At 47.8% G+C, this 23,171-nt stretch overlaps 1 long non-coding RNA gene across 1 annotated transcript; it reads right to left on the bottom strand.

Annotated features, from left to right (window-relative positions):
• Positions 1–8,487: 8,487 nt before the first annotated feature.
• Positions 8,488–21,080, bottom strand: LOC142747750 (uncharacterized). Its single transcript, XR_012882011.1, has 3 exons — positions 20,984–21,080; positions 11,395–11,481; positions 8,488–9,423 (listed from the first exon to the last, which is right to left on the bottom strand). It is a non-coding gene; the product is annotated as an uncharacterized LOC142747750 (long non-coding RNA).
• Between the last annotated feature and the right edge of the window lie 2,091 nt (positions 21,081–23,171).

Below are 23,171 nucleotides of genomic sequence, written 5' to 3'. Positions count from 1 at the left end.
CAATATTGGATTGGCAGGGTGCTGATAGTCAGACTGCCGCCAATCTAATATTGATGGCCTATCCTAAAGAAAGGCCATCAATTTTAATAACCAGGATAACCCCTTTAAAGAGGACCAGTTGGCTCTCCTGACATGTCTGTTTTAGTAAATATTTGTTTTTCCCTGTAAAATCTGGAGCATCTTTTCTTAGAACTCTGCGTTGTGCTGTTCCTCCTATTATTCTTCTTACAAATGTATAAATAAATTAACGAGCCATCACCTGTGTGTCTGTTACATAAACAGGACAGATTTATTCCCTGGAAGTAAACAATGAAGGCTCCTAATGTATTAAAGCAAGCAGAGATCTTGAAAACCATGAAGAATTGATACTTAAAGTATATTGTAAAGTTGTATAACTTTTCATTATACAAAAAAATAACATTCATTTGTGAAACTGGAAAATACCCCTTTAAGCCCACCCTGGTCTTACAGGATCATGTTTTTTAGACGGAATGAAGAGCTCAAACAATTCTAAGCCTGCAGAGCAATGACTATCACCATTAAAGGCCAAACTAAACAGTGTGACTCTGAAGGAAGATCTGCTAAACTAAGACAGGAGAAGTTATTAAAAAAAGGAAGCACGGAGCCCGGTCCTCAGGAAGAAATGTCTTCAAGAAATAACTAGGTGCTATCCTAATAACCAAGATATCACACTTTATTCTTTAATCTTGACAGAAACAAACAGGGGAAATCACATTCGGATTAGAACGCAATGTTCCGAGCGCTCGATTGTTTGGGAAACATTATTTTAAGTTTCTTTTCATCATTAGTGAATATTGCAGATGCCTCCTGCTGGGTCTTTATCTTGCAGTAAATGGAGGCTTATTATACTTTATTATTTTACTGGTATTTTTTATGGTTCATGTTATGACAGAACAGACGTTGTTACGGCCACCAGTGAGGATCCGCAATAACAAAGCTGTGTGAGTGCATCAAAAAGCACTCACTTTTATCTCTGGCATATAAAATCTGGGCACATGACATTAAGAAAAGTGTGTTCTGCACGTCTCTATTTTTTATCCTTTTATGGGACTCGATAATGTTTTTGCTTCAAAGAATAAATCAATACATTTTTTTTATAAAATATGAAGCAAAATCTCAGCTTATTATATAATACTGTGATGACTCCTTCTTCAGGTCAAATCAGGGGTGTAGCTATAAGGGGTGCAATCGCGGGGACAAGTCACACCCAGGCCCTGGTGCCTGAGGGGGCCCAAACTACCTTCTGTAACATGTTGGGTTACCACCTATTCCACCTAAAAATACCGGCCAAGTTTAGGGTGAATTAACACATGTCAATATTGTGTAATCTTTTTTTCTTGCTCACATTTAGCTCAAACTAAAGCAAAAAAAAACAAAACACAAAATTTGGAACATGTAAGTACACCCTAATGCGTAAAAAATTGGTGTATTTTTGGGGCATGACTTCACACTGAGTGTGATTTGCTACTTAGGTCTAGGCGGCTCTGAAAGACAATGACTCCCTGTATCTCAGTCGCTGTAACGTCTATGGCCGCAGACTGTCGTGCTGACTTACCCTCTGACGGCCGCGGCCATGGACGAGTGGGTTCCTGGCGGCATCTCCCTCCTGAGACACGCCGGCACTCACTTCCTGGTCCAGACACTGTCTCGCGCAGGGCGCGCGTGTGCACGGCCTTAAAGGGCCAATGCGCGCACAGTTGCAGAATATTTGCAATTAGCCCAGAATGCTGCTGGACTATAAAAGGGACTCTGCCCTCTTGATCCATGTCTGAGCGTTATTCTTTTATCTAAAGTTTGTCATTGCAAATGTTCTCCTAGTGTTTTCCAGTTCCTAGTGTTACTCGTTCCTGCTGCCTGTACCCTGTATCCCGTGCTACCGTAACGTCAAGAGTTGGAGTCATGTTGTGTCTTCCGCTGCATCTATTGTGTCACACCCCTGCCTGGTGTCTGTCTACTGTCGTAGCCTCATCTTAGCCTGAATCCATCACTACTGTCTACATTGCCTCAGGTACCCTTTCTGGACTATAGACATTGCATTGTACCTGTTTGGCCAGCTGCTATCCCGCTACGCGGTATGGTCCACTGGGTCCACACCTCGCTATCCTCCTCCTCCGCTCTTGACTCTCTGGGCTGTGCAGGCAGGGTGCTTATGTCCATAAATTCCATAACAACTGGATTCCTAAGGGTTAATATGATTACGGTGATACCAAATTTATATAGTTTTTTCATGTTCTACTGCTTTTACAAAATGAAAACAATTTTTTTATGTCTCCATATTTTGAGACCCATAACTTTTGTGGGGTGAAATGGGCAAAAAACTGCGATGAAACCATTTTTGGGGGGTTTTATTTTTACGGCATCCATCAGGGGGAAAAAATACATATTCACCTTATTCTATCGGATGATACGATTACGGAGATACCAAATTTATATGTTTTGTTTTATGTTTTACCACTTTTAACAAAATACAATTATTTGCTAAAAAAATATGTTTTGTGTCGCCGTATTCTGAGAGCCATAACTTTTTTATTTTTCCATCAATTTAGCGATGTGAGCGCTTACATTTTGCAGGGCGACCTGTAGTTTTCATTGATATCATTTTGGGGTACATGCGACTCTTTGATCACTTTTTATTCTTTTTTTTGGAGAGTTAAGGTGACAAAAAAAACAGCAATTTGCATCTTTTATTATTTATTTATGTTTACGTCGTTTACCGAGCAGGTTAAATAAAGCTATATGGTGACAGTTTGGACTTTTACGAATTTTTTTGGGGAAAATTATAAAAATCTATATTTAGCAGTTTTTTACTTGTTTTATTAGTCCCCCTTAGGGGACTTGAAGCAGCGATCGTTGGATCGCTTGCATGATACACTGCAATACTAATGTTTTGTTTACTACAAATATTGCAGACCTAGGGGCCTTTAATAGGCCCCCAGGCTGCTACAACATCCACTGTAAGCGGCCCAAACGTGCCGCGGGGGGGGGGGGGGGGGGCACGATGGCGTGTTTGAGGGGGCACTCCCCTGATTATAACAATTTAAATGCGGCGGTCACGATTGACCGCGGCATTTAAGGTGTTAAATTTGCGGAATCAAAGTGAACTTTGATTCTGCCCTTTGCAATGAGGTGTCAGCTGTGCAACACAGCCGTCACCTGCTGTGTATGGAGGGAGCTCAGCCCATTAGCCCGTTCCATACTTCCCCTTAACGGCTGCCGCGTACCAGTACGTGACATGTCGTTAAGGGGTTAAACATGTGATCGCTTGAACAATATACTGCAATATTTATGTATCGCATTATATGATACTTTTATGAGTATGTTCACATGTAGGAAACTTGCAGCTGTATCCGCATTGTATTCCCCCGCATATTTCCGTCTCCCATTCATTTCAATGGGAGTCTGACGCTTCTGTTTCCCACTAGCTGAAAGAAGCGTCCTGCTCGATCTTCGGGCGGATTCCGCTTGAACCTTCCGTTGAAGTCAATGGGAGGGAGGAATATTCCTGTCGATGGCAGTAATAGTTCCGTGGTGGATTATGCGGCGGGACCCACCACGCAAATTCTGCCATGTGAACAGGGCCTAATGGTTTCCAATTAAGCCTGGCATCTGACAAGGCTCAATAGGAGCACCAACATGGCAGACCTCTAGGCCTTCATTGGGCCCAAGGCTGCCATCAAAACCCATCGGTACCCCCCGATCGCCTTGCGGGGCAATGGGGAAACAGAGGGCCCCCTCCGTCTAGCAGACTTAGATGCCGTGATCAATAGCGACGGAGAAGTCAAAATTACAGGATTAGAACTTTCTTCGGTCTCAGCTGTTACTTCCCCCCTCCGACTGTCAGGAAGGGGTTAAAGAGGTATTCTCACAATTATCACTATCTATTGTTATTGTATGACAATTAGGTGGGGTGTCTAGGAACTTTGTCCATCCCCCTCGTCACCTATTCTTGTCTCAATGATTGATCACTAGTTAGTATACATGTGACCCTGGCTTGCCAGGGTATTCATATACAGGACTACGGTAGTGAGCGGAATCTGTGCCCCCGGGTGAAGGAAAGTCTAGCTACTGTACGTCGCTGTGGGATTGCTTTTCATTAGGAGTTTATTTTAAATGGGTTCTAAAGTTTTTCTCCAATTTGTTTTTAATTAACTTTTATAATATGTCTTATGTTACAGCTTCTTGCAGCAAGGGTGTGTTTACATATGAACCAAGAACACTCACCCAGGCTGAGGAGGCTTCTGTGCCAGGACAAGCATCCTTCGTGTATATCCAAATAAACTATTAGAGTTAGCGATCTCTGACATCTGCTCTTTGGGACATCTTTGTAAAATAAGCTATATTATAAATGCAGAGCAATGTATTTACTTAGCTGGGAACTAAACATGTGGTCAAAGGTTCAGAGGCCACTCCCTGCTTGTTCAGTGTCTGCACAGAGCTTGCTCTGGTGATTTGCATTCTGGGTAGTGTAGTCTTTAAATCAGGCAGTATAAAGTAATCTGATGCGACAAGGCGTAACTTGTAGTTCCCTGACCTACCATGTGTCGTTTTTATTCGAGTGTCTTTTTATGTAGCAGAAGGGAATTGGACCCTCTCAGGCACCAGGGTCTAGGAGCGACTGCTACCCCTGCACTCCCTATAGCAAACCCCCTGTTAATGTATTAATGAACTTTACCTTACAGCTAAGCTGTTAGGCATGAGTGTTTCAAAAAGCTTTGTGAATGATTCTAATAGCACCCAGCAGAATTGTAAATGCAGCTCTGGATTATAATACAAGCTAAAAAAAAATCAGTGCCTATGGTAGACTGGAATTTTTTTAACCTTAAAATATGGCATATTTGGTAAAGAATGTGCAATTAATTTACCAAAATAAAACAGAAGACAACCCCATATGGAGGGGACTTTGGAGCAATCACTTTCCACTAGAGTCTATTTTTTATGGGATGATCACAGATAACCTGTTAGATGTTACAGGTGATCTGGCCTGTGTGTACAATGATAACAACAAAGATTACTATGTGACTAATAGGGGACATATTCTGTATAGATGGAGGGTGGCCCTCATAATTATTCCCCAGGTGGGCCCCTTGTTTTAACGCACAAGATGATTGCTCCCTATTACAGCTTCCAAATGTTCTTTCTAAACACGTGTTCCTTCTCTTACCAGCTTTGACATGTTCTCTCATTCGTTCTATGTGCACTTCTAAAACCACCTATAACTGCCAAGTGGTCATGCCAAGAGAAATTACTGTACTGTATCCATGTGCCCAGTAAAAAGATAAAACATGTAGTATTTTCGCTGCCAACTTCACCTCTTTCAGGATTTTCTGTAAACTATATTTGTAACAAATGATTAGCTCTTTGTGTCAGCTTCGGTGCCCCTGCACGTACTATATAGCTTGTAACTTTCCATGCAATTGTATGCCACCTGTCTTCATTAAAGGTGTTTTTACATCAATCCTACATATTATTGGTTACACTATTGGGGGCCTGGCACCTGGGACCCCATAGACATTTTTAATGAATAGATGACCAGTCATATGTATGGACCACCTTGATGATGAAACTAAAGGGTTCTAGAAGTTTCTAAAAACTTCATAGTGACATATCAGTACACCCCCACCGATTGATGGATTTGAGTGTTGTGCCCCTTTTGCTCTGAGTAATGGTTTTTGGGCTCTCTATGAAGAGCAATGTACAAGCCCATATAAAGTCTATGGCCCAATTAAGGCTGACCCACCTCACTAGAGACAGGGATAGGGTTTCTACCCCTTTGTTCCAGTACATCTTAGAAACATTAAAGTGTACGGTAATTGTTGAGCCCCATTTTACAGTTTAGATATAATTCTGAGTACCTCTTTCAGCAATTTTTTGTGGCAATTATCCTAACCTACCTAAAAAAACATGTACACTCGAATCAATGCATATAAACGGCCACAGATCCGACGTTCTATGGCGTTCTATGGCTTCTGGCTGAGTCCTTCTGTCTCTTCGTACTGGACGCACTCTCCATCACTGCCGCTCTCCTCCTTCACTTTTTAGTGCTTGCGCTTGCTGACACTCCTACAAATAATATGCCAGATTTTCTAGGTTATAAGAGGGTTTCAATCACACTACTACCTTGCCTGAGCATTTAGGTTCCTTTCTAGATTGCTAGCCATACTTTGTTTGGATTTCCTTCGATTGAACTCTGCCTGTACCTTTAACTATATTTGCCTGCCGCCTACCCTGACCTCTTGCTTGTGACCCGTGATAAACCTCTGCCGTCTGCCCTAACTTTTGCTATACCTGACCTCGCATTCTGTCTGCTGATTTTGTACTGTGCCTGTTTACAATGGCCGTTGTCAAGGAAGATTATTCTAGGGTTGTCGACTTGGGGTTCCCCAGCAAACCAGATCCCTGCATAGAGGTTAAGGGGTAAATACCTGGGGTCCACGTAGACTCTGCTCCCCGATTTAGCCCCATGTCAAATCCCTTGGTGACACAGTGGATTCACACCACCCTCTGCAGGGTTCGTGACAGGGGAGAGGGGACAAATGGAGAAGAAAATTATCTCCTCATAGAACAAAGGATCAGGCAAGTTAAAATCCAAAATGCCCGATTCATTGTTTGCCGCAACATCTGCCATCAGGGGACAGTAGACTGTCACAATATATATTCGATTGTTGGTATTTACCATAGTTACAAGGCTAGGGAAGAGATCTCATTATTTCCACCCGGTAAAGGAAAGCTTATCTATGTTCTATCTTTAAAAAAATAGACTGGTCTTTGTTAGTTATCTGACTACTTGGATCATCACACAGGTTTAGGCAAAGACACTGCTCTTACCCATCAACTTGGTCGTCTCTAAATCCATTACTGAGACCCAATAGGATTCTCTTCCCAGCTAATCCATTGCATCTTCAAGTAGAGCCCCAATGGAGCATGTCATGCACTGTATGTAAGACAGACTAGGCGGTAGATGAACGGTGCATGCTCCACTGTCCAGGCAAGACTCCTAGAGGAACAAAGGCTCTTGCAGGTAAAAACCCGAAGCCCAGACACTGTAGAGTACGGCTTAGACCATGACATCATCAGTGGTCCCCGAAAATAAAATCTCATGTCTATGGCATATTTTCCCACAATATTCTACAGACTAACTATGCGTTAGGAATAAGGATGTCATACACATTCGTCGTTCCTTAGTGATGTCACTGGATGAGCCTCCTGCAACGGCCTCTTTATGTAGAATGAGGAGAAATGCATGGGTCTCGGGTCACAGGGTAGATGTCATAGAGCCAGAACCTAGATGGACATGGCCATTTATTTACACAATGAACCTCATGTATGAAAATAGTATCTTGGATTAAGTGGTCACGTCTCCTATAGCGACTATTCCTCTTGTTTCCGGTGCTTTTTAGTCTAAACTTTATTTAGTTGCTATGAGTCAGTATTCATACACAAATGTTTTCTGTTGCCTCAGTGGGAAAAATCTAAAACAAGTCTGTTTAGCATGTAGTGGTAGTCTATTATATAGTAAACAGACTTTTTTGTTACCACTTCACAGTGCAGGATCAGACGGAGCAGGCAGGAGTCCTGTGCCAGAAAAGCTGTAGATGTTGAGATCTGTTGCCCACTTTCTTTGAGTACAATGGTGAGGAAGTGTCATCTGTTACCTATAAATATGTGTGGGGTTAGCAGCTGGCCATCATAAAGTATTGCACTTGTGCAAAGGGGTAGAAGGAAATTGGAAGTATATATTCCATATAAGAACACTAAAAATTAATCCAGGGCACCAACCACCGGGTAAGCTAGAGGTACCGAAGTCCTAGGGCCTCGATTTTGACCAAAGTCTTGGGTAAGGGGGGGGGGGGGTGCCATAGGTGCATTGTGTGCAACCTGGTTAATTCTTACTCTAGGTATCGTAGGAACCATATTGCTCACATAGCATATATTTGATAAGTCCCGGGAAGGAGGCAGAAGTTTAATTGGGGCCTGTGAAATTTACGGGCCCCAGGTATTTGCCTATTAAATGGGATTCCTTTTAATATTATAAGTGTAACCGTATGGGTCCCAATGCAGGGACTCCTGGGAGGTGGGTGGCAGCAGGGGTGGCAGCTGACAGTCGAGGGTGAGACGACTTTTGGACAGTAACCTGGGCCCGTCTACTGTGCCTCGTATACCGACCTCATTGCAGTTCTGTGTCTAAATACCTGATTTTACCTATAATGACTATTTAGCCAATATTAACTAAACAATGCACTTCACTATAACTGTAGGGTAAATTGTATGTGACGCTCAGGGAAAAAGTGTGGAGGCACCAACCTTACCCCCAAAATCTCAGGGTATTCACAGGTATCTTCTGGCATGCCGCTCTTGCGAACAGTAAACATGCATTTAGTTGTTTAGCAAGAAGTAGTATAAATAAAACAGATTATGATTGCAAGATCAGACTACGCAGGGTTTATTTGTAGTCTGTTACCATGGAAACACAAAGGTCTGCATAGGAGATACAGACACAAAACAGTAGTAGATTTTGAATTACAACTATTTGCAAAGTTGTTTCTTTTATTGTTTTAGATGCTTTGGAGCAATACTTTGAGTGCGAACATATGGTCCCACTCAATTAGCATAGAGGGCGCTCTTTTTGCAGTACCCTCCACATGAGTATCTACTGGCTTGTTTTTCTAGGGGTCTAAACCTCGTTCTGCTTTATAGAACAGATCAACTCAATTTAGCTGAAAAATATCTCTTTTCGGCCATATTCACACGAACGGGTGCAAACTCGGAGGTGAAAAACAGCAGTTTTTCACGTCGAAGTTGCACTCATGCGGGACCCGCTTTCACAGATCCCCATAGTCTTGAGTCTATCGAGAAATCTGTGAAAACAGCTGAAAATAGTACATGTTCTATTTTTCAACGGACCCTACACACGGTCCATTAAAACAAGGCAGAATTCAGATGACCGTAGTATACGTCCGTGTGACGGCGGTTAAAACAACAGCCGTCACACGGAAGCATGTATTTCAATGGGGCCGTTCACACAGCCGTTGTTTTAACAGACCATGTGAAGGGTCTGTTTAAAAATAGAACATGTCCTACTTTCGTCCGTTTTCTCGGATCCCTTGATAGACTCAAGCCTATGGGGATCCGTGAAAACAGCTGTTTTTCACGTCCGAGATTGCACTCGTTCGTGTGAATCTGGCCTAAAAGTGACCGCTAAGTTTAGGCCCCCACAGATCAACCTTTACTATCAGCCTTTCCGTTTGCAATAATAACTCCTCTACATCACCATAAGATTTCACTCAGCGATATTTGTTTTCAATTTTTCAAGTACATTTCAATCTTAACTTTGCCCTTTCTGACTGGTATCATGTTCGTACAAATCACAGATTAAGATTATTTGCAAGGCCATATAACGGTGACCTAAGAAAAAAGAGAGATAAAAAATAAATTAAGAAATTAAAAATATTGAGTGTGGGTCATGTTCAATGGACTGAAAATAATGTAGGAATGCAGAACAGAACACTGTGTACCCAGAGCTGAGCAACGTCATCCTTTGTCTGCTCTTGGTATAAGTTTAGCCCAAGGAACCTGCATGAATATTTTACTTTACTGCAAAGGTTGGCCTAGATCTTTCATGCGTTAAAGGTTTGTTCCAGTGTGCTCTAGACGGTACATAAAACAATAAGTTATTATATTATGTATACACAATTCACTTTATTATGCAACAAGAAATCTGATAATAATATAAATATTAAGGAATCAATGTGAGAAGATGTAGCAGACCTGACTTCGTCATTTGGCAGAAAAGGTCAGGATAGAACGCTGCGTTATCTGTGGTTTTACTTCGAAAACATTACTCACAAAGTCAGGTGCCCTTATGCAAGGAAGGTATGGAGGTCTCTTGTTGCGTACCAGTTCATCGAAAGTGAGGTGCTCATCAGATAGGTATTTTTTATCAAGTCCCTCAATGGTGCGCCAATTTTTTGTTGGACTGTAATTAAGGGTGTGTTCACATCAGCGTCGGGCTTCGGTTCATGGGGTCTGTTTGACCTTTCCATCGGAGGAACCGATGAACGGAAAGTCAAACGGAAACCATAGCTTTCATTTGCATTACCATGGAAAGAAAGATCGATAGATAGATAGATAGATAGATAGATAGATAGATAGATAGATAGATAGATAGATACGACAAAAAATAGGCAGCACTCAGTAGATCAAGTGGAAAAAAAAAGGGAATTCTCGTCCACAGCATTGCCGGCGTGGAGGCCGGTGATTTGGCTCCAGGAGAAGCCCCTGGCATCACTGTCCATAAATTTACAGAGATGTCAGGCGATTCTCCTGGAGTGAAATCACCGGTCTACGCGCTGGCAACGCTGTGGACGAGGATTCCGTTTCAAGAGTTGCCCCTGATGTCACTGGACAGAGACCTCAAGTCCTCCTTCCAGGAGCGGAATCACCTTTTTTTTTCCCCTTGATCTACAGAGTGCTGCTTTTTTTTGTCGTATCTATCTATCTATCTATCTATCTATCTATCTATCTATCTATTTATCTATCTATCTATCTATGGTAATGCAAATGAAAGCTATGGTTTCCGTTTGACTTTCCATTCATCGGTTCCTCCGATGGAAAGGTCAAACGGAACCCATGAACCGAAGCCCGACGCTGATGTGAACACACCCTTAATTACATGGGGGGATTCCGCTCCTTCAGGGAGCTACAGTGGTGCAATGTACAGGAAGGGGGGCTATCTACAAGGGGGCTTTGTGGCACTATCTACAAGGGGGCTTTCTAGCACTATCTACAAGGGGGCTGTGTGTGGCACTATCTACAAAGGGGCTGTGTGGCACTACCTACAAGGGGCTGTGTGGCAGTACCTACAGGGGGCTGTGTGGCACTACCTACGAGGGGGCTGTGTGGCGCTACCTACAAGGGGGCTGTGTGGCACTACCTACAGGGGGCTGTGTGGCAATATCCACAGGGGGCTGTGTGGTACAATCTAAAGGGGGCATCTGTGAGTGGCGGGCTGATGGTCATTTTACTGTGAGTGGCGGCAGGGCTGCCATCAGGAATTTCTGGGCCCCATACTGCCAATGAGTCTGGGCCCCCGCCCCCCCTCGTTATTAGGAGGGGGGGTGAAATGTAAAGGGGCGGACAGGGCAGAGACAGGATGTGGGTGTCGGAGGGCAAAGGGGAGAGACTAAGTGCCAGGGCTGGGAGAACTGAAGGTAGCAGTGGTAGCCAGGGGGGAGACGCAACCTAACAGGGGCTCTGTGGAGTGACAGGGAAGAGGTGTGTGTGTGTGTGTGTGTGTGTAGAATCTGTCAGGGTGTAGGAGGGCAATATAAACAAAAATCATTGCACTGAAGCCCTATACACAGGAGAGTCACTCACCAAAATGTAGTCCCTAAGATCTCCCACCGCCACGGGCATGTCTGGATGATGCTTTTGCATTCTCTTCACACGCTGCACACACGTTATCTGTGTAAAAACCACACAACAAAATTAATTCAGACACCAAGCCAGAAAAAAATTCAGATCCTAGACCAGACCTGTTAGGTAATTCAGACACCTTTCCACCTGACCCCTACCTGTGGCCAGAGTTTAGCATTTAGACTTTTATCTACAGGGGGGCTGTGTCTGGAGCTATCTACAGGGGGCAGTGTGTGGAACTATCTACAGGGGGGGGGGTTGTGTGGTACTATCTACAGGGCAGTGTGTGTGGCACTATCTACTGGGGGGTGTGTGTGGTACTATCTACAGGGGGGGTGTGTGGCACTATCTACAGGGGGGTGTGTGTGGCGCTATCTACAGGGGTTGTGGAGCACTATTTACAGGCGTTGTGTGTGGCGCTATCTTCAGGGGGCTGTGTGTGGCGCTATCTACAGGGGAGGTGTGTGGCACTATCTACAGGGGGGTGTGTGGCACTATCTACAGTGGTGTGTGTGGCACTATGTACTGGGGTGTGTGTGGCGCTATGTACAGGCGGGTGTGTGTGGCGCTATCTACAGGGGGCTGTGTGTGGTGCTATCTGCAGGGGTGGGTGTGGTGCTATCTACAGGGTGGGTGTGGCGCTATCTACATGGGATTGTGTGGTGCCATCTACAGGGGGCGGTGTGTGGCACTATCTACAGGGGAGTGTGTGTGTGGCGCTATCTACAGGGGGTATGTTTGGCGCTAACTACAGGGGAGTGTGTGGCACTCTCTACAGGGGATTCCAGTCCAGGAGGAGACCCTGACCTCACTGTCCATATATGGACAGTGACCTCAGGGGCTACCTCTAGGAGAGGAATCCCCAGCCAGAGTGTCGGCAACTCTCTGGCCGGGGATTCCGCTCCTGGATGGGTGAATGGCAGAGCAGGAAGCTGATACTTTCCTGCTCTGAATATGGCAGTGGCTGAGACACGTCTGGGACAGTAATTTGCCGGGACTGCATCTGTAGATTCAGGACAGTCCCTGCAAATTCAGGACTGTTGCTAACTTTGCCTCCGGTATAAGCTTTCTCCCCCTGCCCAGGTATACTCTCTCCTTCCTCTACCCCTCCCCATGTATAATTTCTCCCATCCCTTCAGATATCATCACTTTTCACCCAATTATTACCCCCCCCCCCCATTGTATAATGCCTCCTCCAGTGGAGGGATGTCACGATACCAGAATTTGGACTTCGGTACCGATGCTTTGTGTAGTATTGCGATTTCGATAACAAAGCGATACTTTGCCAACAGTAATAATTATTAAGTGAAAGAAGTTTTTATTTTATTTTTTTACAGCGTACACATCATAAATGACGCAAAAAAATTGTTGTGCAGGTTATTACGGCCGCGCCAATACTGAATGTGTGTATATTTTATGTATTGAGACTTATTTTAATGTGTTTTGTAAAAATGGTGTAGGTGTATATTTTTTTTATTTAACATTACGTTATGTTTTTACTTTATTTTGTAAACTTTAATGTACTGGTATATATCTATATACGGATAGTACACAGGCAGTTGTTAGGACAGACCTGAGTATGCCCTAACAGGAAATATGGTAGGACAGTCTTGGGGTCCTTCATTGGACCCTGGCTGTCTGCCCATATATGGTATGTCCCTCAATCGCGTCACAGGGATTCCTGCGACGCGATCCAAGGGGCATCCCCCCTTCTTATTTTCCCCTGAATGCTGCAGTCAGCTTTGATCGCAGCATTCAGGGGAATAGCGGAGGAGATGAGAGGTTTCTTTGATCTCTGCCTTTATAGAGTGGGACTGTGGCTGTGTAATACAACCATTGCCCCGCCCCGCACGCGGTCAGCACGAGGTGATGCGGGCGGCGCTGCACTAATGAGCGGCGGTTCAGGCACTGAAGACAGAACATGGGGGTGTTTTATAGTGCGCCCGCCATGTTCTGTTTTCAGTGCCGCCACTCATTAGTACAGCGCTGGCCGCATTGCATCATCCTGGCGGCGCGCACATGTCAGGACTCCGGAGCGGGGCCGTAACTGTATCACACAGCCGCAGCTCCGCTCTCATACATTCATGTATTACAATATTGAGCTGTGCGGCCGCACAGCTTAGTATCGAAATACATGAAATAACGGTATCGAACCGTTTGGGGGTGCACGGTATCGAAACCGTATCAAAGTTTTGATGCATCGTGCATCCCTACTCAAGTGCCATCCTCCCTCCATTATTATCTCCTTCCTACTCAAGCATAATTTCCCTCCCTACCCAATGCCATCTCCCTGCCCCATTATCATCTCCCTGCCCCCATTATCATCTCCCTGCCCCATTATCATCTCCCTGCCCCCATTATCATCTCCCTGCCCCCATTATCATCTCCCTGCCCAATTATCATCTCCCTGCCCCCATTATCATCTCCCTGCCCCCATTATCATCTCCCTGCCCCCATTATCATCTCCCTGCCCCCATTATCATCTCCCTGCCCCATTATCATCTCCCTGCCCCCATTATCATCTCCCTGCCCCCATTATCATCTAACTCTACCCCATTATCATCTCCCTGCCCCCATTATCATCTCCCTGCCCCCATTATCATCTAACTCTACCCCCTCCCCATAGAAAGCAAAAATCTTCCCCACGTCTGTATTAGTTTACACTGCAGCATAGGATTGTATCACTATCAGCTCCAGGACGGCTCTTTATCACCTGTCCAGAAGAGGCTGGACGCAGCTGCAGGCTTAAGGGAAGCCGACATGACCGTCCTGGTAGGGAAAGGGTTAATGTTACGAGGTCAGGGAAAGTTGAAGGAGCTGAAGGAGGGACGGGGAGGAGTTAAGGGGGGCGGGGGGGCCGTTACTGCGCTTCCCGCTGTTTCTCGGCATTGAGCCGGAAGCAGCGGGAGGAGTAACACACAGTAAGCAAAGCTCCCCGTTGCCCGGTTTTTTAGCAATGGCAGAGGCCCTGATTTTAGAGCGGCTGCGCGCCGCTGCTGTGCACCACGGTCCCGGATGGCTGGAGGAGACCGTGGCTGCATTAACGCGGATCCCGGACGCCGTTTCGCCACGTCGGGCACGGCGTTCGGGGTCTGTTGTAAGGGACAGGCTCCCCTCCCCCGGCCCCCCTACGAGCATGGCTATGGCGGCGGGGGGGGAGTGGGCAACAACCGCTCCTGCGCTGGGCAGGCAGAGAGCGGTGGCAGGGGTGACGGCGATGCAGGCTGTGTCGACCCGTCCCTCTCGGCGGTCCCGACCTCCAGAGCGCCTTAGTCCGGAGGTAGTCCCGCGGACACGGCGTCGCAGAGGGAGCCCGATCCCGGACGCTGCAGGCCAGGCAGCTGGGAGGACCGCCCCTTCCCAGGCCCTGCGTCCTGGCAGGAATCCCAGGCCGCGACGGGGTCCGGCGGTAAGCAGGGAGTCGCAGGCTGGGCTCCCTGTCACCCCTCCCCCATCAGATGGAAGATGTCGAGAGCAAGGTACGGCCGCCCCGCATGGTGATGTTCCGGCCAGGGGGCAGGCTTCGTCAGGATCGTCTAGACGGACGACTAGATCTGCAGCGACGTCGAGGCAACAGGTCCGGTCGGAAGTCTGGGTCCCGGCGGTCGGGCGGCAGGTTGCCGGCCCATCGGTCAGCGCGTCCTCATCCCCTTTCCGAAGATGTCGTTGGGAGGGACAGTCGTCGGCGAGAGAAGAACTGGAGGAAGGTGAACTGGACGTCTATCGTCGAGGTCAGGATGGTCCGGCTGACGGGAACACAGCGCCTGTGCAGCCCGGTGAGTGTATAACTCCATTATTGTCTTATCCAGCGATTTTTATGTCGGGTGTCGGCGGGGGGGCTGCTAGCATAGCATCGGGGGCCGGTAGTGGCGCGGGCGGACGCGACGGAGCGGGTTTGGCAGATTTAGTGGGTTGCTTACGGGAGCTGGTGGGGCGCCTTGATAGGGCCGCGGCGCCGGTAGTAACGGAAGTGTCCCCTGCGGTAGTTTGGGAAGGCCCCAGGGACGTGGGATCGTTGCAGGCGCGTCCTGTGGTGGCGGTTAGAGAGGCGGTCGCGGTGTCGGTGCAGACTGAGGCACAGAAGGACGGCGATCGAGTGCGCATGGACGATCGTGCTCGGGGGGAGGTGTATGTTTGTTTTGAGGGTCCGTTGGGGGCGCATTTAAAGCAGGAGGTGCGTGATCGGATCGGGAAAGATGAATACGTTGAAATTTTTTCTCTCTTGCCGCTGGCTAAATTCAATTTGGATAAGAGCAAGCGGGATGAGAGTAAAAAGGACGAGGAGGAACGGCGGCGGTATAGGCTTATCCCGCAGACGTTCGTTAATTGGTCGCAGGCGTTCGCCATATTGGCTAGTGTGATAGGGAAAAAGGCGCCGGAAAATTGTTCGGCGTTATTTTGTTATTTTGATGCTATTGGGGAGGCTCATAGGGCGTATGGGGGTCAGGCGTGGCTGCGATATGATGAGCAATTCCGTCAGCGGAAGGCGGTTCGGCCGGCGATTCGGTGGGACCAGAAGGATATTGCTCTCGGGTTGCGGGTTACGGCTCCGGTTAGGCAGCCCTTTCCCGGGAGCGGTGGCCAGGGAGGCCAGTCTAGTCAGAGTGGACCAAGCGGCGGGGGAAAGGCGGGGTTTTGCTGGCAATTCAATGAAGGCCAGTGCAAGTTTGGGGCCACGTGCAAGTTCAAGCACGTGTGCTCCGAGTGTAATGGTGCATCACACGGGGCGGCAAAATGTCTGCGAAAAAAGAGGTCCGGGAGCCAGCACGGGGCTGGTCAAGGGGGTGTCGCCGGTGAGGGTGGAAAGGATGGCCCTTTATCTAAATGAGTATCCGGATAGGGCGGCAGCTAGGTTGCTTTATGAAGGGTTTAGTGTTGGTTTTGTTATTCCTCCGCCTCCTTATGAGGTTCCGGTTACGCGGAGAAATTTAAAATCGGCTTACTTGCATGCGGAAGTCGTGTCGGAAAAGTTGTTAAAAGAAGTTTCGTTGGGGCGCATGTCGGGGCCATTTGTGGAGTCGCCGGTGAAAGATTTAGTTGTGTCCCCCTTTGGGTATTGTCCCTAAACGCGAGCCCGGAAAGTTTCGTTTGATTCAACAGTTATCGTATCCCAAAGGTTCGTCGGTAAATGACGGGATTGATCACGAGTTGTGCTCCGTAGTTTATACCTCATTCGATAAGGCGGTGGGGTTAGTGCGGGCTGCGGGTCCTGGGGCGCTGCTAGCAAAAACTGACATCGAGGCGGCGTTCAGGTTGTTGCCGGTCCATACAGAAAGCCAACGGCTGTTGGGTTGTTTTTGGAATGGGGCCTTTTACGTGGAGCAGTGCCTTCCGATGGGGTGTTCCCTTTCTTGTGCATACTTCGAGGCGTTTAGTAGCTTCGTGGAGTGGGTAAAGAGGGGAGTATCCGGGGTCGACTCGTTGATCCATTACTTAGATGATTTGTTATGCGTTGGCCCGGGGGGTTCGCCGGTTTGCGGTAATTTGCTTCATGCTCTACAGAAGGTGGCGAGGGATTTTGGGATTCCTTTGGCGCCGGAAAAAACGGAGGGCCCGGTAGCGACGATTTGTTTTTGGGAATCGAAATAGACTCGGTGGCAATGGAGTGTCGTCTCCCGGCGGATAAGTTGGGTGCTTTGAGGCTGGAGGTTCAACGGGCTTGTAGAATGAAGAAAATGACGCTGAGGGAGCTTCAGTCGCTGCTGGGGAAGTTGAATTTCGCTTGCCGGATTATGCCGATGGGGAGGGTGTTTGGTAGGAGGTTGGCGGCGGCAACGGTGGGAGTGCGTGCGCCGCATCATTTTGTGCGGCTCAAGGAGGAGTACCGTGCTGATCTTCAGTTTTGGAATGACTTCTTGGGCCAGTTCAATGGTCGCTCGCTATGGATGGCCCCAGCGCAGGATACGAGTGTTTTGAATATTTTCACGGATGCGGCTGGGGCGGGTGGTTTTGGAGCTTACGGGGGAGGTCCGTGGTGCGCAGGTCAATGGCCGGCTAGCTGGGTGTCCAGTGGACTCACGCGGAATCTGGCCCTGCTCGAGCTGTTTCCCATCGTGGTGGCGGCTACCATTTGGGGGGACTGGCTCAGGGATGAGAAGGTCCGTTTTTTACTGCGACAACATGGGGGTGGTGCTTGCCATTAATAACATCACGGCGTCCTTTCCTCCGGTAGTTCAATTGTTGCGACATTTAGTGTTGGTATGTTTGTCGTTGAACGCGTGGGTGGTGGCGGTGCATGTCCCGGGTGTACGGAATTGTATCGCTGATGCTCTTTCTCGCTCGCAGTGGGACCGGTTTCGGCAATTGGCACCGGGAGCGGAACGTCTCGGTTTGGCTTGTCCGCAGCATCTTTGGGATCTGGTCTCGGTCCCGTAGAACAATTGGTACAAAGGTCTTTGGCGCGCACGACGTGGAGTGCTTATGCTGCTTGTTGGAGGCAGTGGGAGGAGTGGGTAAGAGAGTTGGGTGACGTCAATACGGATAGAGACAGGTTGGTGGCACTTTTGTACTGGTTAGGGGACGCCTGGGAGGCGGGGTTTTCAGTGGCGAAGGTGAACCGGTTCATATCTGCGGTGGCGTTTGGGTTTAAGTTGCGGGGCTTTCAGGATGTATCGAAGGAATTTCTGGTATCGCAGGCTTTGAAGGGGTTGCGCCCCGGGGTCGGTTATGTGCCCAGTAGAGTGCATGCGGGGTTTTACGCCAAACAGGGGGTCTCCAGATTTGCCTTTGTTACGTCATGTGGACGGGTCGTTTTTGTCCAGGTTTCAGTTTGGAGCTGTATTTAAAAAATGTTTGACGGCGGTTGGTGTCGCGGCAGGCTCATATTCATCTCATTCCTTCAGGATTGGCGCAGCAACAGAAGCGGGGCGCTGGGGGTTGGATGATGAGGGGGTGAGGCGTATTGGTCGTTGGGAGTCCAACAGGTTTAAGTCCTATGTCCGCCCCCATATGTTATGAATTTTGCTGTTAACGCTTTACAAATGTTATATGGTGGTGCCTAATTGTTTTTCCGTTTCAGATTCGCCTCCGTGTTTGGTGTGGTTGATGGGTCATTCTTACGTGCACTGGGGGGCTTTGAGGGCGGACGTCCGCCCGAATGGTCGCCAGTTGCGCATTCCGCGACAGGATGCGGTTGTGCATTGGCTGGGTTTTAGAGGTATGTCGTAGAGCAGGGTGTTGGCGGAATTCCAGACATATGCTCGGCTTGATAGGGTTCCGGAGGTCTTAGTGTTGCACGTGGGTGGGAATGACTTAGGAGTCCGCCCCTTTCGTGAGTTGGTGCGGGATATCAAACATGATATGTTGTGTTTGTGGGTATCTTATCCCAAGTTGGTGATAGTGTGGTCGGACATAGTCCCAAGAAAGCATTGGCGGTTAGCTAGATCTGTGGAGAGAGTCAATAAGGCTCGCATTAAAGTTAATCGGGCGGTGTCCCGTTTTGTGGCAAAAAACGGGGGCATTTGCGTGAGGCATAGGGATTTGGAGTCAGGAGTGGGGAATTTCTGGAGGAGTGACGGGGTTCATCTGACCGAGGTTGGCATTGATCTTTGGAGCTTGGCGATAGCAGAAGGAATAGAAAGGGCGGTGGTGGTGTGGAGGAACTCACAGGCTTAAGGTGGTCAAGGCCTGTTTCGCTGTGGCGGGGGGAGTCCTTGAGGCCAGTCAGTACAAAATGGTGGGGGGTCGCATCGGGGGTATGCGTCCCCCAAAAAAGGTACATGGTTGAAGACTTCATCGGGTGGTATCCCTTTGAAGTGGTCTTCTGGTAGAAGGTATATCACTTGAAGGCTTCATCGGGTGTTATCCCTTTGAAGTGGACTTCTAGTGGTCGGTATATCACTTGAGGGCTTCATCGGGTGTTATCCCCTTGAAGTGGACTTCTAGTGGTCGGTATATCACTTGAGGGCTTCATCGGGTGTTATCCCCTTGAAGTGGACTTCTAGTGGTTGGAGCCATCTGCAGAGGTGAACGGTGCTTCCGAGCTGGTTTACGGCTGGAGGTAATTGGTGGTTTGCAGATGGCTAATTCGGTGTGTTCTTTAAAAAGGACTATCTGAGGGGGCTTCAAGGACTTCCTCTGCTCGGGTTAATGTTATGACCCATGTTGGGTCATGTGAATTATTAGGAGGAATTCTCTGGTGGATTCCTAACTAGTTATCCGAATGTTTCGGATTTAAATTGTTTTTATAAAACTGTGAAATTAATAAACGGCTGCTGTGGCCATTTCACATCCAACCTCGGTGTCATGTGTCGTTACTAAATGGGGATGGGGGATAGTATGGTTTAAGGTTAACACACGACTCTACCTAGGCAGGTCAAGAAGAGGCTGGACGCAGCTGCAGGCTTAAGGGAAGCCGACATGACCGTCCTGGTAGGGAAAGGGTTAATGTTACGAGGTCAGGGAAAGTTGAAGGAGCTGAAGGAGGGACGGGGAGGAGTTAAGGGGGGCGGGGGGGCCGTTACTGCGCTTCCCGCTGTTTCTCGGCATTGAGCCGGAAGCAGCGGGAGGAGTAACACACAGTAAGCAAAGCTCCCACCCTCCCACCCTTGTTTTGTTACTCTTTAGGTCTTATGTACGTCTGGCTATGAGCGTTGTGTTTTTATTTTGTGTGCTTATTTAACATGTTTTTCTTTTTTCCGGAGTAGGTTCTGTTGTCATGGCAGCTGGCGGGGGGAGTCCTTGAGGCCAGTCAGTACAAAATGGTGGGGGGTCGCATCGGGGGTATGCGTCCCCCAAAAAAGGTACATGGTTGAAGACTTCATCGGGTGGTATCCCTTTGAAGTGGTCTTCTGGTAGAAGGTATATCACTTGAAGGCTTCATCGGGTGTTATCCCTTTGAAGTGGACTTCTAGTGGTCGGTATATCACTTGAGGGCTTCATCGGGTGTTATCCCCTTGAAGTGGACTTCTAGTGGTCGGTATATCACTTGAGGGCTTCATCGGGTGTTATCCCCTTGAAGTGGACTTCTAGTGGTTGGAGCCATCTGCAGAGGTGAACGGTGCTTCCGAGCTGGTTTACGGCTGGAGGTAATTGGTGGTTTGCAGATGGCTAATTCGGTGTGTTCTTTAAAAAGGACTATCTGAGGGGGCTTCAAGGACTTCCTCTGCTCGGGTTAATGTTATGACCCATGTTGGGTCATGTGAATTATTAGGAGGAATTCTCTGGTGGATTCCTAACTAGTTATCCGAATGTTTCGGATTTAAATTGTTTTTATAAAACTGTGAAATTAATAAACGGCTGCTGTGGCCATTTCACATCCAACCTCGGTGTCATGTGTCGTTACTAAATGGGGATGGGGGATAGTATGGTTTAAGGTTAACACACGACTCTACCTAGGCAGGTCATGTGTAAACAGAGGGAGAAGACAGGTTTATTGTCACATGTTACACAGGACGGGAGATAAGAGCTGTAGAGCTGATACAATCCTATGCTGCAGTGTTAACATAATACAGAGGGGGGTAAGATATTTACTTTCTATGGGGGCAGGAGGAGATTTTTTCAGGAGGCTCCGGGCAGCAGCAGCCAGAGACAGACATAACTTAGTACTCACTGTGTCTGAAGAAGAAGACGACGACTGCTGCTGCTGCTGGACGTATCCTCCGAGGCTGAGCTCATAACTCCCGCTGCTGTGATGTCTCCACCCCTTGTCTCCTCCCCACACGCTGTCACGCTGTTGTGGAGGAGGAGGGGCGGGCACATCTCACTCTCCAGCGGGCCCTTACGGTTATTCTGATGTAATGAACGGGCCCCGGCTTCATGATGGGACCTGTTCCTTTCACCGTAATGAAATCGTAAGAGCCACACTGCCGTGAGTATATTAATTCCAGGGGCAGAGTGCGGGCCCCTTTTTTTTAAATTTATGCCCGGGCCCCTCACTGCAGTACCCCCAGTACCCCCCTGATGGCGGCCCTGAGTGGCGGGCTGATCGTTATTTTACTGGGGGGTGGGGGCTGATGGTCTTCAAGTGGTTTCCACCTCTGACCTCCAATTGAAATTAATAGGAGGCAGAAAATACTTGCAGCGCTCGTTTGGAGTGCTTTTTTGCCTGCGTCTTTTGCATTAGCTTCACCGGCTTAAAAAATATGCAAAATCAAAAGTCAAATAATACTGTCAATTCAAAATCTGCCTCAAAATTCCTGAAATCAATGGGAGGCAGAGGCTTTTTTTTCCCACGTGCGGGAAAAATAAGCGTCATGCCCTTTCTTCAGGCGTTTCCGTCTCTGACCACTTTCGGCAGAGAAAGTGGTTTTCGCTGCGTTTTTTGCCCATGGCACTCAATGGCCATGTTCGGGAAAACAAAATGCAGGTAAGAGTGCAGGCAGGTCAAAATCTGCCTCAAAATTCCTGAAAGAGTTTTGAGGCAGAATTTTCTGCCTGCAAAAAAACTCTGTGTGTACAATCCAGTACTTGACCATCTGAAGTGATGGTCGGGCACTGGGGCGGCCGCAGACTGGTATTATTAGGCTGGGAATGCCCAAAAACAATGGGCCTTCCCACGCTAGTAATGGTAGCCTGCGGTTGCTTTATTGTATCTGGCTGCTTATGAAAAATGGGGGGGACCCCATGTCATTTTTTTTAAAAATGTAAAAAAACAACATGGTGTCCCCTCATTTTTCATAACCAGCCAGATACAATAAAGCAGCCGCAGGCTACCATTACCAGCGTGGGAAGGCCCATTGAATTTGGGCGTTCCTAGGCTAAAAGTACCAGCCTGCGGCCCGACCATTACTTCAGATGGTTGGGTACTGGATTGTACCCGGCTCTTCCCGACACCCCTGTTGGTGGTGGGTAACGGGGTAATGGAGGAGTTTAGTGTTAGCCTCTTCACCAGCTAACAATAAGTCCTGCCTTAGTAATGGATGCTGTCTATCATTGAAATTAATCCCCCCACACACACAACCATTTTATTGAAAATAAAAACGCTGTCATCGAAGTAGTCCTCGCGGCGGAGTAGGTGTTGAAATTGCGGACTGCATTGGACATGGCTTTGGCTGCGCGTAAGTTGGAGTTGCATCAAATTCAATTGTTGTTGGGTTTGTTGGTCTTTGCTGGTCGTATTATGCCTATGGGGCGAGTGTTTGCAAGGAGGTTGTCCTTAGCTACAGTGGGCGTCTCGGTGCCTTCTCATCATGTTCGGATTTCGAGTTCTGTTAAGGCGGATTTGCGCTTCTAGCGCATTTTCTTGGAGGACTATAATGGGCGTACGTGTTGGAGGGCACCTTCCATTTCCAGCAAGGACTTGGAATTGTTTACGGATGCGGCTGGTGCGGCGGGGTTTGGGGCGTTGCTGGGTTCGGCCTGGTGCGCTGAAGCTTGGCCCGATGCCTGGAGGGACAGGGGGTGGTGTGCCAATTTGACGTTGTTGGAACTTTTTCCCATAGTTGTCGCTGTGGAGTTGTGGGGGGCACGCCTTTCCAATAGGTCTGTGGTGTTTTGGTCAGATAATATGAGTGTTGTGTTTGTTATTAACCGCCTTACTTCTTCCTCAGGTCCGGTTTTGGCTTTGCTCCGTCATTTGGTGTTACGTTGCTTGCAGTGTAACATCCGTTTTCGTGGTCGTCATATCCCAGGTGTTCACAATGTTGTTGCTGATGCTTTATCTCGTTTTCATTGGCAGGTTTTTCGCTCTCTTTGCCCGCAGGTGGAGCAGGAGGGGGCCAGCTGCCTGGAGTTTTTGTGGAGGGTCGGTGAGGCATGTAGTTGAGGAATACATGGTCACCTGGTGGCGGTAGTAGAAG

The sequence above is a fragment of the Rhinoderma darwinii genome, chromosome 1 (assembly GCF_050947455.1).
Source record: "Rhinoderma darwinii isolate aRhiDar2 chromosome 1, aRhiDar2.hap1, whole genome shotgun sequence".
In the NCBI taxonomy this organism is placed as follows: Eukaryota; Metazoa; Chordata; class Amphibia; order Anura; family Rhinodermatidae; genus Rhinoderma; species Rhinoderma darwinii.
This window is presented reverse-complemented; position numbering and strand designations above follow the sequence as displayed.